This window comes from Ictidomys tridecemlineatus, chromosome 6 (genome assembly GCF_052094955.1).
Source record: "Ictidomys tridecemlineatus isolate mIctTri1 chromosome 6, mIctTri1.hap1, whole genome shotgun sequence".
In the NCBI taxonomy this organism is placed as follows: Eukaryota; Metazoa; Chordata; class Mammalia; order Rodentia; family Sciuridae; genus Ictidomys; species Ictidomys tridecemlineatus.
In genome coordinates, this window is record NC_135482.1 from 14,505,723 (window position 1) to 14,520,392 (window position 14,670).

The following is a 14,670-nucleotide window of genomic DNA, read 5'->3' on the forward strand; positions in this document are numbered from 1 at the left end:
GAAACTGCAACCTTGACCCATGGTACATTTCCCTCCCAGTCATTGCATGAACAAGATCCAGTTCATGATAATTCAGAGACCATTCAGGCTTGACAAGGGACGCGGTTGATGAAGGTGAGAGTGTGGGGTCCTCTCACTGGTCTCGGCCCCTGGACTTTGTGTCTTGACCAGCATCATTTCTAACTTTGGCAGGTCCTACACGTGTGGGGAAGAGGGAGGCCACGGGGTACTATTCCCTGGAGGCTATGCGGTTAGTTCATCTTGTTCCAGTGTCTGCTTGCTGAGCCTCCCTTTCCTGTGTTCTGGGCACTGTGGAAGGTGCTGGAGAGAAAACGATGACCAAGAGACAGTGCTTGCCCTTAAGTTTAGAGAGGAGGTTCAGTAAAGGAGCCAGTGTATAAGCAGATCATGGTACCAAATGTCATCTGTGCAGTATTTGATGTATGTGCCAGGAATGTAGAAGTGATCAACTCTAGGTAAGGGAAAAAATAAGATTATAGAGAGGAGGGGACTGGGGTAGGGTTTTGAAGACTGAACAGGAGTTCATTATGTAAACACAGAGTGGGTGGAGTGACGTTCCAGGGAGATTAACTAGCAGATATAAAGATATGGATGTATGAGGCCACACTGGGTGTTTTGAGGACTCAGTATGTATCACTGGAGTACCGAGTGCTGGGAAGAGAGTTACCAAAACAGGCTGGGGAGGTAGGCCAAGAGAGGAAGGAGGATCACCAATTTGTCTGCTCTGGTAAGGGCTCATGTTTACTTGGTGAGAAGTTCTTATGAACTTATGAGCAAAAGGATCAGGTCGGTGTAATTGTTCTCCTCAAGAAAAAATGGCAGGGGGCTGGGGATGTGGCTCAAGCAGTAGCACGCTCGCCTGGCATGCGTGCGGCCCGGGTTCGATCCTCAGCACCACATACAAACAAAGATGTAGTGTCCGCCAAGAACTAAAAAAAATAAATAAATATTTTTTTTAAAAAAAGAAAAAATGGCAGGGAAGCCTCTCATTTGCTGGACAGATCACTCTGACCGCCAGGGGCATGGTCAACTTCAGAAGGGTCATTACGGAGACAAAGTGCCCCAGGCCTTGGATAGAAAAATACTAAGGCTGGGCAGTGTCTTAACATTGCCACCAGGGGGAGCAAGTAGGCCAGGACAGCTTGGTTGCTGGCTGTGAAGGTGGGGAGGGAGGGCAGGAGAAGGCCCGAAAGCCAGAGAATTTCCTGAGCACTGTGCTTCTTGGGTGCTCAAAACTGCAAGGAAAAAAAAAATTCTCTAGTACAAGCTGGAAGTCCCCCCTCCTCCAAAGCCACAAATAGAGGACTAATTAAACATCACAAGGATTTACATACTGGGTTACTAGGCAGCCAGTGAATTAGTTCTATATGCATACGCAAGAAAAAAACATCCAAGTTAAAAAAGCAAGTTGTAGAATCACGTGTGTATTATAATTCCTGCTGTGAACATGACTAGAAAGAAGATCATGACACTGAAATTGGTGGAAACTTCTGGAAAGGACTTGGGTGGTTACTGACTATACCAGAACCTGGGTAGACAATAACCAACAGAAATTTATTTCTCACAGTTCTGCAGGCTGGGAAGTCTAAGATCAAGGTGCTGGCTGATCTGGTGTCCAGTGAGGGCTGCTTCTGTTTTAAACAGGGTGCCTTTTTGCTGTGTCTTTACATAGCAAAAGGGGAAGGAGTTTCTCTTGGGTCTCTTGTATTCCGATACTGCGTCAGTCATCTTTCCGTCACTATAACAAACACCTGAGGTCTTTCTCTTATAAAGACAAAAGGTTTATTTTGGCTCATGTTTTTGGGTGTTTCAGTCCCTGATCAGTTGGTCTCATTGCTTTGGACCTGTAGCAGCACGGTACATCATGGTGGGAGCAGGTGGCAGAGAAAAATTGCTTGCCTCCTGGCAGGGAAGAAAAAGAGAAAGAAGAGACAGAGCTTCCACAATGCCTTCAAGAGCAGGCCCTAGGGACCTACTACTGCCACTTTCCAGTAGTTCTAAACTGGGGACCAAGTCTTGAACACATGAGCCTTTGGGGGATAATCCAGATCCAACCCCTGGCAGGAGGCTTCTTCTGCATGACCTAATCAGCTCCAAAGGCCCCACCTCCTAATGCCATCGCCTTGGGGTCAGGATTGCCACGTGTGAATTTTAGGGGAGACTTAAGTATTCAGTCCGCTGCTGCAGTGTGTGTGAGTGTGTGTGAGTGTGTGTGTGTGTGTAACTGTTTTACTGAGGTATACAACAACCTGGACATATTTAAAGTGTACGATTGAATCACTTTTGACGTATTTACATGTCTGGGAAGCCATCAAGACAATCACAAAACAATGAACATATCCATCAGTCCCCAAAAGTGACCACACACACGGTTTGTAATCCCTCCCCACCATCCTCCCCTGTCCCCCATTCCCAGGTAACTACTGGTCTGCTTTCAGTCACCAAAAGATTACCCTTTCTAGAATTTTATATAAATGGAGGCAAACAATATGGGCATTATTTTTGGCCTTGCTTCTTTACTTCAGCAAAATCCATTTGAGATTCTCCCATTTTGTGTAGATATCTAGATCAATTCTTCTTAACTGCCGAAGAGCACTGCGATGTCCCGCTGTATCTTGATTTGCTTTTCCATTCATCTGCAGATGGATGTTGGATTGTTAATAGTTTGGGGCGATTACAAAGAAAGCTGCCATGAACAGCTGAAGCTCAGAAAAACGTACCTCGAAGGCAGCGGTGCTTTGGCCTGCTGCGAGGCCTAGCGCCCACCTCAGAGTAAGCTCCCTCTGCCCTTCCCTTGTGGGTCCTCCTCCAAACTCCAGGAGAAGCTTTTTGGAAAGCTTCCTTAGTTGCCTAAAGTCTGGACCCCCAAGGAAGAAAACCACCACCTCTGTTTCCTTCTCTCTTCCCCCACCAGGGTAGTTTATCAGACTTCAATGTCTCCTTTTTAATATCAAAGAGAATCATTAACTAATGATTGTCTGTTCTGGGGACCAAAGAGAATTTGTCCCCTCCCACCATATATTCTCCAAGCCTGTTGAGTTCCCCTAAAAATCATCTTTCTGATTCTCCTCACAATGTTGACATCCCCCTTCTTTCTCCCTAAAGAAGAGAGACGAGTAACAGTCTGAATAATTTGAGGTTAGTGGGCAACTGCACACCTGTGATCCTCCCACCCCTTTGTAAATAATTTTTCTTTTAGTACCAGGGACTGGACCCAAGGCTGCTCTACCACTGAGCCACATCCTCAGTCCTTTATTTATTTTTGTTTTGAGACAGAGTCTTGCTAAATAACTCAGGCAAAATCCTCAAAGTTGCAATCCTCCTGCCTCAGCCTCCTGAGTCTCCAGGCTCACTACAGACGTGCCCCACTGCACCCAGCTTGCATGTTAATAAATTTATGTCTTTTCTTATATTTAATCTTTGTCAGTTTATTCCAGGGGACCATCAGAAGGTGGAGGGAAAATTTCCCTTCACCCCTACAAAGCTGTGTGTCCAGGTTTGCGTTGGACGTTTTTATATCTTTTGTGTGAATACTTAGGAGAGAGATGACTTACATTTTAAAGAAACTGCCAAACTGTTTTCCCAAGCAGTTGGACCATATTATATCCCAGCAGCAACGTACAAACCTTACAATTTCTTTATATCCTTGCAAATATCTGGTGTGGTCAGACTTTTACATTTTAACTCCTCTAATGGAAAATCTTCCTTCTTTTAATGACTAATTTATGGGGGATTGGTGATATAGCTCAGTGGGTAGAATGCTTGCCTCACATGCACAAGGCCCTGGGTTCAATCCTTAGCACCACACACGCACACACACAAAAAATCTCATCAATGACTATTTTGTACATTTTTCATATTTATTTGCCATCTGTAGATCTTCTTTAGTAAAGTGTCTATTCAAATTTTTGTGAGTTAGTGACATTTATATTTCACTTTATACTTCCACAAAAAATTTTAACATTGGGATGGGGATGTGGCTCAAGTGGTAGCGCGCTCGCCTGGCACGCGTGCGGCCCGGGTTCGATCCTCAGCACCACATATAAACAAAGATGTTGTGTCTGCCAAAAACTAAAAAATAAAATATTAAAATTCTCTCTCTCTCTCTCTCTCTCTCTCTCTCTCTCTCTCTCTCTCTCTCTCTCTCTCTCACTCTCTCTTTAAAAAAACATTTAACATTTACAATGAGAATCTCTCTTACAATAAAAAATCTAACTTAAAATACTTAGAGTTCAACAATAGCTACAATTTGATCTTTAAACTTAATAAAAGTATATTATACTAAAGTGAAGGCAGACCCCAATAATATCTTTAGAAGATAAACATTTGATTTTAATATTTGGTCTCAAATGACTGGGAATAACTTCAAAACCAATACCATTTTTATTTCTATAAATTATTGCATTTGAAAGAGATCATGAGTTTAGATTCAGGGAATCTGGCTTCAAACTTATCAACCCTGTGATCTTAGCAAATTCTTAAAGGCTCAGTTTTCCTTCTTTCCTTCCTTCCTTCCTTCCTTCCTTCCTTCCTTCCTTCCTTCCTTCCTTCCTTCCTTCCTTCCTTCCTTCCTTCCTTTCAGAAATCTGACCTATCATTCACCTTATTGGTTTATTTTGAGGATTCAATTCTGTGTATGGAACTAGCAGGCAGCCCGTGCTCCACAGTATTAGAATGTCTATGATGAAGCAGTTTGATTGTCTTATGAAAAGTCCCATGCCCCAAATTCAACCTAAAGCTAAATAAAGCAGTCACAGTATTTTGTAAAGGAACTGTTGAAACCAGTGTCAAGGCAGCAACATCCTTTGTGATAACCAGATCACCACTTCTCCCCTGCCTCCATTTATTTATTTATTTAATTTTTAACTAATCTGAAGACAAGCTCTGGTTTGTGTTTGGTTTTGAAAGGTGGGGCGGGGAGACAGGAACAGGAAACTTAGGTTGAATAAACCCTCTGTATGGTATCCTCTGTTGGGCAACCCACTGACTGGTCTTGCAGGTCTCTCGGTGCCCTACAGGGTGGTGCAGAGTTCATATTTCAGGTGTTGCACACTGGATGGGCCACTGTCAAGTTAGGGTTATTGCAGTCAGTGTCGCCATAATTGCTATATATCGTGTATTGCAATGGAAGGAACCTGAGCTGCTACACCCAAAGAGAAGCTTTTGGAAGGAGATGTGAGGAACACCAGGCACACACCTGGCTGGGAAAGGAATGCAAGACTCTTGATGCCAGGCCCTTGAACTTCTAAGGAGCCCATACCAGCAGGCTGCTCCACCTGCTTGAGACCCAGGGTCCTTTGTCCCTACCTCTGTTATAGTACCAATGACCTAGAAGAAGGGTAATTTAAGGATTAAGTTCTTAAAGACTGCTGTGTGTTTTTTTAATTCTGGATGTCCAGCATCAGGCACAAGACAGGGACTCAATTAAATGTATGTATTTAAGTATAGCAGAGTAGTGCTATAGTTTTGCATGTTGAATGATCCCCAAAGGTCTATATGTAAAGGTTTGGTCCCCAGGGTGACACTACTGGGAGGTGGTAGAAACATTAGGTAAAGCCTAGTGGGAAGTCCTTAGCTCACAGGGGACAGCAGACACTTATTCACCTCCACTGGGTTGAAATGCGATCACTCGCTCTTAAAGGCCCTCCCACCACTGCCACATGGAGGCCTTCAACTGGAGGCCTCAATCCATGGGGCCACCTGATCTTGGACTTGAACTTTGAAAACTGTGAGCTAAATAAACCATTTTTCGGGGCTGGGGTTATGGCTCAGCAGTAGAGCACTTGCCTTGCACGTGTGAGGCACTGGGTTCAGTCTTCAGCACCACATTAAAAAAATAAATAAATAAACAAAACTAAAGGTATTGTATCCATCTACAAATATATGTGTGTACACACACACACACACACACACACACACACACACACACCATTTTTCTTCACTAAGTTAGATGCTGCATGTATTTCATCAGAGTAAAATAAAGCTAATACAAAATGGTAAAAACATCCCGCCAGCCACAAACACAACAACTTGTAAAGAGAAATGGGTTCTGCTACAATGAAAGGTCCTTTTGCTCCAGCGGGGCACCTGGAAGGATCGGGGCTAAGGTTGGAGGTTGAGGTTGGAGGTGAGGGCTTGGGTGGCCTAAATGGCCGTGCAGAGTAGAGAGAACATGGAGTTCAGGTGTAAGGGCCAGGAGGTGTAGGAAAGGAACAGGAAGAGGGAGAGGGAGACCCACTGAGATGCTAGGAGGGTAAGCAGCCACCCTAGAACACACCTCCAGAGCTCGTGGCAAGGGGTTGTGTTTGGCCTTCCTTGGGATGTCTAAGTTCACCCTGAGGTTGTTTGGATTTCAGCTGCAGGAACCGTCTGCAGCCCTCTGGCATCTCTGATAAAGGCCACACATTCAAGCTACCTTCTAAACGTGGGTTTCCCACAGCAACTAGGAAGGGACTGAGCTTCCGTCTGGGTCAGAAACAGAAACCCAGGACCACCATGGCTTGAATGGGCTAGTTAGTGGGGGTCAGGAGTTGGGGGCAGCAGCAGCAGTGAGAAGATAAAAACAAATAGTTGCCAAGGAACTTGTGGAAATCCTGGGTAAGCCTTTTAGAAGGTGAAATTTGGAAATTTTCAGCTCCTTTTATCTTATGGTGTTGAGATATTGTAGCTGATAGCTAGGGTTCTCAGGAAGGAAAAGCCAAAATAAAAAAAGAAACAAAGAAAGAAAGAAAAAGAAAGAAAAAGAAAGGAAAGAGGAGGAAAGGAGGAAGGAGGAGAGGAGCCTCTCCCACCCTTAGCCTCTCTGGTGAGAGGCATACCTTGCCTTACTGTGCTCCACAGGTCATTGTGTTTTTAAAATAATTATTTCATTTTATTTTTGATTAGCATGTATTAGTTGTACGTATCAGTGGGGTTTGGTGTGCTATTTCCACACATGCCTAGAGCACGCACAGATCAAATCCAACTTCCCTTTATTCATCCCCTCAACACCCACCTCATCCTTCCCAACCGCTATGAATCACTGCTCTATATTCAGGTTGACTTTATTTTTAGCTTTCATATAGGAGAGAGACAATGTGGTACTTGTTCTGTTTCTGGCTTATTTCACTTAACATCGTGCCCTCCAATTCCATCCATTTTGTTGAAAATGACAGGATTGCATTCTTGGTGTCTGAATAACACTCCATTGTGTGCACAGTTTCTTCATCTATTCATCTCCTGATGGACTGGTGGGCTGATTCTGTATCTTAGCCATTGTGAATCGTGCTGCAATAAATGTGGGCGTGCAGTTATCTCTTTGGTAGACCAATGTCATTTTCTTTGGATATATACCCAGAAGTGCAATAGGTGGATCATATGCTAGATCTATTTTTAGTTTTTATGTAGAACCTCCACACTGTTCTCCATGATGGCTATACTAATGTACACTCCCACCAACAGTGTCTGAGAGTTTGTTTTCTTCCACATACTTGCCAGCATTAAAAAAAAAAATTATTAGTATTCTAGCTGGGTTGAGAGTCTCACGGTAGTTTTGATTTCATTCCCTGATGGCATTTTTTCAATACATTTGTTGCCCATTCATATTTCTTCTTCTGAGAAAAGTCTATTCAGATCATTTGCCCATTTTAAAATCAGATTTCCTGTTCTTTGTTGCTGTTACTAATTGCACTGTAAATTTGTTGCAATCCATACAACAAATTTCACGGTTATCAATTGAAGTTTTGTGGAAACTCTGTGTCCAGCTAGTCTGTCGGTGCTATTTTCTCAAAAGCATTGCTCTCAGTTCATGCCTTTGCATCACATTTTGGTAATTCTTGCAACATGTCAAACTTTTTCATTATTATTATATGTGTTATGGTGATCTGTGATCTTTGATATTACTGCTGTCATTGTCAAAATAATAACATCATCGGGGCTGGGGATGTGGCTCAAGCGGTAGCGCGCTGGCCTGGCATGCATGCGGCCTGGGTTCGATCCTCAGCACCACATTACAAACAAAGATGTTGTGTCCGCCGAAAACTAAAAAATAAATATTAAAAAAAAAATAACATCATCAGCTTGGGCAAAACTGATTCCAATCCTTGTGGTTGATTTTGAGGGATTCAAGAACTCAGTGGAGGAAGTCACTTCAGAGGTGGTAGAAATTGCAAGGGAACCAGAATGAAGAGTGGAACCTGACAGAGTGACTGAATTGGTCCATCTCATGACAAAAATATAACGAATGAGGAATTGCTTCTGCGGATGAACCAAGAAAATGGTTTCCTGGGATAGCATCTACTCCTGGTGAAGACCACGTGAACATTGTGGAAATGACCAGAAAGGATTTAGAAAACTACACAAGCTTCCCTAATAAAGCATGGTCAGGATTTGAGAGGATGCCTCTAGTTTTAAAAGAAGTTCTACTGCAGGCAAAATACTATCAAATGGCATTGCATGCTACAGAGAACTATTTCATGAAAGGAGGAATCAATCCATACAACAAATTTCACGGTTGTCTTATTTTAAAACATTGCCAGAGTCGCCCCAACCTTCAGCAACCACCATCTTGACCAGTCAGCAGCTCAGCATTGAGGTGAGGTTCTCCATCAGCAAACAGATCATTACAACTTGCTGAAAGCTCAGATGATTGTTAGCATTTTTTTTAATCAATAAAGTATATTTTTTCCTGTTACTGTCTTTATCTTTTTTCCACATTCTTATCAGTGCCTTATAGTTGGAAAATATGTTTAAATTAAGTACGCTTAATGGACATTTTTTAAACATAATGCTATTATTGCACACTTAATAAAGTATATGTAACTTTTATGCATACCGAGAAGTTGAAAATCTAGCTCAACCAATTGTATTGCAATTTGTTCACTTTACTGTGGTAGTTTGGAACTGAACCTGCTGCCATGGTGTGCCTGTACAAACCCTGCAGCGGGAACAGAGTCGATAGTGGAGGGAAACAGAGTGAGCAGGTATCAGTGTAGAGTTTAGGGAGAGGGGCAGAAGTTCCCATGAAAGAGCTCGGTCTTGGACTGTGCTTGAAGGATGGATCTACTACCTAAAAGAAGTTTTTCTTCACTATGTAATTCCATGTATGTACAGTTACTTGCAAATTACTTTTCTAATTTATTCTCTTATTGGGATGGGTTATTCTCTTCTTGGGGATCGAGAGTGGGGCTTTGGCTCTAAAATGAAACAGAGCAGACTAAATCCTGGCTCTTGGACTTATCAGCTGTGTGGCTTTGGGCAAGTTACTCAAGGTCTCTGAGACTCAGTGTCTTCATTAATAAACTGGAGATAATAAAAAATAACCATCTTATAGAATCGCTGAAGATGTAAATAAAAATAATCAAAGAAAGGGGCTTCGCATAGGCCTGGCATAAGAGAAATACTTAATAATAATCCGTGGTGTCCACTTTTTATGTAAATTTATTGACTGTGACTTGGAAAATAGAGGAAAAAAGCAGAACTAAAACCTATCAGTGATTTTACACACGAAGAAGAAAACCACAGTTAACATGTTGGAGTTTCAGGCAATGCATAATTTTCAGGCAATGCATAATTTAGATGGCTTCCCACCCCTTTTGTATTGCCAGTCATTTGGAATATAAAATTTAAATCTTAATTTTCATTTACTTAGTGTAAGAATTCTTTCCATCTGATTGTGATTTCTTCAGAAAAATTTTAATGACGTCAATGCATTAAATCGAGTTGGTGTATTATAATTTACTTAATCATTCTCCTATTGTTAGACATTTATATGGATTCCAGTTTTATTCCTCTATTCTAAATAGCTTAGTAATAAATAAATATGTACCTGAACTTTTCCTTTATTGTGTATCATTTCTTTAGAACTGATTGCCAGACATTAAATCACTGATGTAGAAGGTAGGAACAGTTTGTGAGCCTACTTGTTGCCAAAACAATTCCGAGGCCGGTGAAGGAGGGGATTCCATCTCCAGACCCCTCCCTCACGCCATTCATCTTCCCACGATGAGGACAGGAAAAAGCCGAGTATGATTAACCAGAGGCGCAGGCCCTCACTGGGTCCCCGCTGCCAGTGGGTAGGTCACGGGGCAGAAAGAAACCGGGAGAAGGGCATCTGCGTCTTATTTCTGCTACAACGTGTTGAATGCGGTCTGAGGGGAAAGCTGGCCCAGACATGAACTGCAGGAGGAAGCCTGGACACTGCTTGTGCTCCTTCTCCTCCCACGGGGCAGGCAGGCCTGGGACCCTCACTGGCCTGAGGACCAAGAGCCAGAGGCGCTTTCTGTCCAGGTCTCTTCCTCTGAGGCCGCATTCCCAGCCCAGGTGAATGTGCAGGGTGCCCTCTTTCCCTGCAAGATGGTCTCCCCAAGGCTCCGGAGTGGGGAGAGGGCTGCTCCAGGGGCTCAGGGGCAACTGTGCAGAACATTTTCATGTGCAGAATTTTGCTTTGAGGGGAGGGGGCAGCTAATCACGTTCCCCTTGGACTTTGCCTCCCTTCGGCACCGCCTGGGGAGGTTTCTTCTTTTGTAAATTAGAGATTAATAATAAAAAGTCTCCTGTGGGATGAAGGGACTCCCACCCTCTCTGGCTCCCTTGTCCTGAATTCTCTGAATTGTTCATGAAAGGAGAGTTGGTAAATATTTGACAACTGGCTTAGTTAACAACTGGCTCTCCAGGAAAGAAAGAAAGAAGGAAAGGAAGGAAGGAAGGAAGGAAGAAAAAAAGGCCCAGAGTTGTCGTGTTTGGAGATTTCCGTGCACTACTGATTCCCACCATGGTTTTAGAGCAAATGCTTCTACCAGGACAGATTTCAAGGTCCGGCCACTTAATAACCAGTTTACAAAACTCCCGACATTGAGCAATAGTCTCTTGCAAGCAAGAGGAAGCCCTCTCTCGCACACTAAGGGTGAAAAACCACGGGATGGGATGATGCTCTCATTTCATCAACGTGGGGTAAGAGCAGGGGCGCAGACAATGACCTCCGCAAGGCGGGGAACCAGAGAAACTAAAGCCCGCAGGGTTCTCTCTGGAGACCAATCTCCTGCTTTTTCCTGCTGCAGATCTGCTCTCTCCATGTTTCAAGAGACGTGGCTGCAGGAAGCGTCCAGAGCTACCTCCTCACTGATTCACAGCCAGAGAAAAAGGAAGCCTTCAGAGCAGGAGAGTAATCCCAGCGCAGCCCCGGTCAGTGGTTAGTCGTGCATTACTTTCCCCTGGGAGCAGAAGGTGGGTGCACTGCCTGAGGATGGCGGGGGTCTGTCGGATGGGGGCCGGAAGAACTGTGGTCAGACCAAACCAGGACTTCCCCTTACGCTGCTGACCATCTGTGTGCCACAAGGACACTCCTCCCATTTCTACTAGTCTTCAAAGTGGCTGAATCAATGACAGAACAGAGGAGCTACTTCACATTACCTATTTTGGCATTATATTTTATAGCTTAAAAAAACTCAGCTAATTTTATAGGTAAAAAAAGAAACCCATTGATATTTTAAGTGCTTCTATTTTTTTTTATGCGGCAAGTGGGTTAGCAAATATGCTATGTGTTAAATAATCGTTATTTTGTCTTCTGTGAATTATGTTCCTGTCTTTTGCTCACTTATCTTCTGGAGTTGGAAGTTAGTTTTTAATTTCTTCACTCAGCAAATATTTACTTGTTTGCTGTACTAGGCCAAGCCTCTGTAGACACAGGAAATAAATAAGATAATAAATAAGATAGAGAGCGTTCCCATCTTCACAGTACTTACCCTCTATTTGTATGGCCTTTTAAAACAATAATATATGATCTTTTTTGTCATCTGAACAACAAATAATTTTCCTGTGTGTTTTCTGTCATCTTCAATATAGCAGTTTTACATTTTTTATGTAAAGTCTGATCTACTTTCCTTTTTTTTTTTTTTTTGGATACTGGAGATTGAATGCAGAAGTGCTTTACCACTGAGCTACATTCCTCAGCCTTTTTATTTCTTGAGACAGGTTCTCACTAAGTTGCTTAGGGCCTTACTAAGTTGCTGAGGCTGGCCTCGAACTTGTGATCCTCCTGCCTCAGACTCCTAAGCTACTGGTATTTCCTTTCCCCTTTTAACAACCTTTTTCCACATGCTTAGAGATTCCATTTTCCCATAAACAATTTAAGAAATGATTTATTTATTTCTGGCTTTCCCTGGCATGATACTTTTACATTCAATTATTTTATTAATTTGTAATTTAGCACAGTGTTTCGCATGAGCAGAGTATTTACACTGGTTATTTCTCCAAACGTTTAACACTTCCTGCAGCCTTCCCTTCTCCTCGAATCTGTGTAGATGACAACAAAAAGAACTGTGATCGATGGGGACATGAGAAGAGGGATGTCAGGGTTTGGCAAAGGGCAGCTGTTATAGCTCCGCTTAGGGAATTTGGTATGGGAAATGGTGTGGATTGGGTCTGTCTGGAATATGGGGTCCCTATAGTGTAGTGACTCTTAACCAAGGTTGGGGAAACCTGTCAAACGGGGAGCTTTAAGAGATCCTCTTGCCTGGGCCCTACCATTAGTAGGTCTCCTATTAAGACAGAGGTCTGTCTGTTTTTAAAGCTCCTGTTATCCCAGTGACTCGTGAGGCTGAGGCAGAAGAATCATAGTTTTGAGAACAGTCTCAGCAATTTAGCAAGACCCTGTCTCAAAATAAAAATAAAATGGGATGGGAATATAGCTTGGTGGTAAAGTGGGTTCAATCTCCACTATACACACACACACACACACACACACACACACCCAGGCACCTGATACAGGAAATTATGGGAGATAAATTGTGTTAGACAAGGAGGGGAGCAGAAAGAGAGAGGCATCAAGGCCAAGGTGAACTTAGCTACAGGTTCAGGAGGCCTCTGGAGGATCTCAGAGTGTGGATGTGGATCCAGGCAGGTGGGCTTCAATCTCATTTTTACCCCTTGCAAACTGTATTCTGGGCAGATTGCTGGTTCTCTTCCATTTCCTCTTTTAAAAATTTTTTCCTCTCTCTCTCTTTTTTTTTTTTTTTTGGTTTTAAACAAACTTAATGATATTTACCTAACAGGTTTGTGATGAGTCAATGGGAAACCAGCACCTGTCATCTGCGTGAATTCTCCCCTCTTCTTCTCCAGTGAGCCTTTGGTTCACGCCAGCCCTGCCTCCTTGCTGCCTTCGTGATGAACACACACAAGATATAAGAAAACATGCCAATACAGGCCCAGATGAGAAACAGGGAATCGAGTTGTCCTTGACTCCCAGAGAGCTTCAAAGGGGCTGCACCTTTTCAAAGAGGGACGTTTCTGCCTTAGAGAAACGGTGAGGAGCTCCACATTCACACAGGCCTTCCTTCAGAGCCTGGTTGCTTGGCAAAGGTCAAGTCCGGCTCCACCATGGTGCACCTCAACTGGGCCACAAACATCATCCCAGCCCCTGGGCTGCTTAACCCACGAACCAAGGCAGCAGTTGTGAAAAGGACGCAGCCACAGCTCTCTTCATCAAAGAGAATTCCTCCAGCAAGTTTGTTTACAGAGCAAAGATTCTCCCTCCTGGGGGGCGGGAAATAGCATTCCTTCCTGGAGGATCCGACTGCTTTCCCTTCATGTCACATTCTGGGATTTGACAAATATTTATTGATATCTCCTCTGTTTGACAAGTCCTTTGGAACTGGCCTCTACAGGGTAATCATTTAAAATTGATTTTCATGCTGCCTTATGTTATAAATTGATGGCAAATATTTATTTTGTGATTAGGTGCTCATCAGTATTCCTTGGAGGCCACCCACCCAGGAGGCAGTGTGGCTTGGCGAAGGGAGAGGGGACGCAGAATCAGACACGTGTGGTCTGACTCTTGACGGGTCTAGATGTGTGACGTTGCATGGACAGCTCAGACACTCTGGGCCTCAGTCTTTCTTTTCCCTGAGAACATCTTTCTAACTCAAAAGCCAGTGCCCTCTTCCTCAAAGAGCCCTTTTCGATTGGGTGGAGAGGAGGCAAGAGTGCATCGATCCTGGCAGACAGGGGTTGGCACCGTTTCAGAGGAACAGAGGGGAAGACCCCAGCAGGCCCAACCCGAGAGGGTGTGTTTGGGAATGAGAGTTACCACTGGGTTGGTGAATGGAAAGTGCTCTGTGTGGCACATGGGTCACACCCCAAAAGCCCAGGTTGTAGGATAGGGGTTTTGGAAGTCCCTGGATGATGGTGGGGCTTGAATAAAAGCCTCCTATCAACAGAGTGCTCGCCTGCTTGTCCTTCACTGGACATCAGAGAAAATAACCAATAGAAAGATGGTGTTTTTCTTGCTTGAAGAAAGAACAAGGGGACCTGGGCTTATTCAAACAAGAAAGGTAATATCGGCTTCTTCGCTTGAGAAAGCCACAGAATTATCCTGTGTCGCCAAAGAGTCCCCTTTCTAGGAGACCTGAAGTCTCCTGGCTGGCAGAGGCTCAGGGGCGGTTCATGAGTGGCTCTCATTGTCTCCTACACACTGGATGAGTCTCCTGAACTCCCCGGACATGCTTGCTGGGTTGGAAGCCTCCTGGAGAGCTTTAGCTCATTTGTCCCCTGTCCCCGCTCCTAGGCTCATCTCATCTGAGTTTCAAACAGCAGGCACCTAATCCTGGTCGCCACGTCCCAGGTGATATTCCAAAGCTGATGAGCACCCTGGGCCCAGAACCCAGGCACTTTCCC

The 14,670-nt window shown here is 43.8% G+C and overlaps 1 long non-coding RNA gene across 1 annotated transcript; it reads left to right on the forward strand.

The window, feature by feature from the left end:
• The first annotated feature begins 10,675 nt into the window (after positions 1-10,675).
• LOC120887856 (uncharacterized) lies at positions 10,676-13,720 on the forward strand. The gene is made up of 3 exons (XR_013440323.1): positions 10,676-10,950; positions 11,058-11,223; positions 13,050-13,720. It is a non-coding gene; the product is annotated as an uncharacterized LOC120887856 (long non-coding RNA).
• Positions 13,721-14,670: the final 950 nt, after the last annotated feature.